The sequence below is a fragment of the Myotis brandtii genome, unplaced genomic scaffold (assembly GCF_000412655.1).
Source record: "Myotis brandtii unplaced genomic scaffold, ASM41265v1 scaffold144, whole genome shotgun sequence".
In the NCBI taxonomy this organism is placed as follows: domain Eukaryota; kingdom Metazoa; phylum Chordata; class Mammalia; order Chiroptera; family Vespertilionidae; genus Myotis; species Myotis brandtii.
Window position 1 is genome coordinate 446,400 of NW_005355159.1, and position 3,091 is coordinate 449,490.

Here is a 3,091-nt window from a genome sequence, read left to right on the forward strand (position 1 = left end):
GGCTGAAAGCAGGTATCTGGGGTTTATTTACCTTCTATAATTGAAACTTTGTTGCTTTGAGTGGAGCTCAGAGCCACTGCAGCAGGCGGGAAGCTTGGCTTCCTCCATCATTGGGGCAACCAAGCCTCCTGCTTGCTCCAGCTCCATGGCTGCCGGCCGCCATCTTGGTTGGGTTAATTTGCATATAGTCGCTCTGATTGGCTGGTGGGCATGGCTTTAAGGCATAGCGAAGGTATGGTCAATTTGCATGTTTGTCTTTTATTAGTGTAGATAAATGTGTCATTTTATTGGAACTGCATTTTTTAATTAGATGGATACATATTACTTATTGCTGGAGGAGTCTGGGTTTAGTCCCAATGCTATTGCCCCCCCCCCCATTTTTAAAAAATATATTTTTATTGATTTCAGAGAGGAAGGGAGAGGGAAAGAGAGATAGAAACATCAATGAGAGAGAATTATTGATCGGCTGCCTCCTGCACGCCCCCTACTGGGGATTGAGCCCACAAGCCGGGCATGTGCCCTTGACTGGAATCAAACCTGGGACCCTTCAGTCCACAGGCTGATGATCTCTCCACTGAGCCAAACCGACTCGGGCTCCCCCCATTTTTATAGCTAACCTGAAAAACCTTGTTTCTATAAATCAATAAACAGAGTTTCAACAATGACAACTGGATTAAGTCCTCCTTAAATTCTGTTGAAAGAAAAGATTAGGAAATCTTTTAAATTACAAAAGAATTTGTTGTCAAACTCACTTTCTCAAATGGCTGCAAAGATTTTAAATTGACGTTTATTGGGAACCCTGAGCATTTTTAGATCCTCTAAAAATTGTACATTGAGGATTGTACATGTGAAAGGTTTAGGATGGATGACAAAAGACCCTTTATTCTGTGAAAGGGAGGCAGGGATGGAATCCTTCATAGATCTCCTAAAGTCAAACACTGACCCAGCCACCTCTCCTTTATGGCCAGGCCAAGCCCAGCCTCCCTGTGGAGTGAGGTTGTTCAGTGATTCCTGCCTTGGGTAGGGGTGTTGGGAGCTTCTGGGTCTAGGGTAGCTGTGATAGAAATGATTGTGTTCTGAGCCGTCCAAAATGGCAGCCACCACTCTCATGGGACAATTGGGCACTTGAAATGTGACTAGTACATCTGAGGAACTAAATTTTTAATTTTATTTATTTTTAAATAATTAAATATAAATAGCCAACATGGCGAGTGGCTACTATATTGGACAGTGCAGAGCAAGGGAATCTCAGTAATGTCCTGGACTGGGTTTTCCACTTGACCAAGGGACAGGACTGTTGGGTTTTCTCTCAAGGGGAAGAGGAGATGGGACTCTAGTCTTTTCTGAAGTTAGGTCAAAGTATTTCCTCACCCCTAATCCCCAATCTGCATCCCATTACAGAGGACCCAAAGGAAAATCCTGAGGCATCTGAGAGCAGAATCTTAAAGCAACGTGAAGAATTCCTGGGGCGGGAAGGCAGAAATGGGGGCAATCCAGATCCACGCTCTCCTGTGACCTGCACCACTCCGAGCATCCATTTCCCAGGGTTTTAATGAATCCTTTTGGTCCGGCTGTCAGTCTTGGAGGGAAACACCCAAGAAGGAGACCTTGGGCAGGATTTATTGCCTAAGGAGAAACAAGCAAACTGGGCCTGCAGGTCTGGACAAAAGCAGTCCAGGGCGCTCTGGGTCTGTGAATGGTAAAGAGAGCACAGAGTGGCTTCCCACATGGGGTGGTTATGAGGATGAAACTCAGAGATGAAGGGGTCTGTGATGGTTAATTATATGTGTCAACCTGGCAGACTAAGTGGTGCTCAGACAGCTGGTAAAACATTGTTTCTGGGTATGTCTGTGGGAGTGTTTCTGGAAGGGATTCTCATTTGAACCCATAGAGTGAGTGAAACTCACCCTCACCAATGCAGTGGGCATCATCCAATCCTCAGAAGGTCCAGACAGAACAGAAAGGTGGAGAAAGGGTAAATTTACCTTCTCTGAGTAAGCTGGGACATTTATCTTCTGTCCTAAGACTTTGGCATTCCTGGTTCTTGAGCCTTGGCCTTGGAACCAGACTTAAACCACTGGCTCCCCTTGATCTCAGGTTTTTAGTGTGTCTGATGGCAGATGACACCACGACATCGAGGTTCCGGTAGGTACCCCCAGCATTCCTGTGGTAGTGGCCCGAGAACACAGCTTTGATACCTGCTTTGGGGAACTTGTCTGACATCTCCTTCTGCAAGGGCTTGGTGAGGTTGAAGTAGTCATCGTCCTCGTCGATGCTTTGGAGGAAGAGGGGGATGTGCTGGAAGACGATGGCGCGCTGGCACTTCTGCTGCCCCGCCACGCTCAGCTGCTGGTCCAGCCACTGGTCCTGGGCCTGCTTCAGGGCAGGGCACCTGGAGGCGTCGTACAGTAACTGGGAGTTGAGGACGAGGAACAGGACGCCCCCGACCCAGAAGCTGAAATAGTCGTCTCCCCAAGTCTCCTGGAACTCTGCGATGGTCTCGGGCGTGGGGCCGTTGCCCACGTTGTGGTTGCCACTGACCAGGACCAGTGGGATGTCGCTGTCCATGTTCCTGAGCACCCGCTGCAGGTCCTTCGTCTGCTCCTTCCGCCAGGGCATCCCTGGCATGGCATGAATGCGGTCCCCACACAGAACAAAGAATCTGGGCTTGGGGTTCAGCTTGTTGATGGCCTGAATGGCTTGCTCAGTGAGACGAATCTCCTGCCCCCACTCATCTTCACCATTGTCACAGTCCCCAGTGGACCAGGACTTCATCAGTCCAAATTGTGGGTCTGCACCCTGGATGAAGTAGAATGGGCTTTTCCGGTCCCTTTCCTGTTCTTCGGGAAACGCGTCCAGGGTCCTGCCCTGGGCTCTGTGGAAAACACCCCCGCCTCCGCTGTGGGCATGGTGAGCGAGTTCCTGGTCCCACCTGAGTACACTGCGTGGGAGCCCATCAAATTTCTGAATAGTATTACTCCTTCAGGAATGCCATGTCATAAATTAAAATTGAAAGTAGGTGCAATCATCATGCTACTGAGAAATCTTAATAGTAAATAGGGTCTTTGTAATGGTAGGAGATTTATTACCA

General features: G+C 48.5%; 1 pseudogene; it reads right to left on the minus strand.

The window, feature by feature from the left end:
• Nucleotides 1-1,938: 1,938 nt before the first annotated feature.
• LOC102261138 overlaps nt 1,939-3,091 on the minus strand; it is a 2,404-nt pseudogene continuing 1,251 nt past the window's right edge.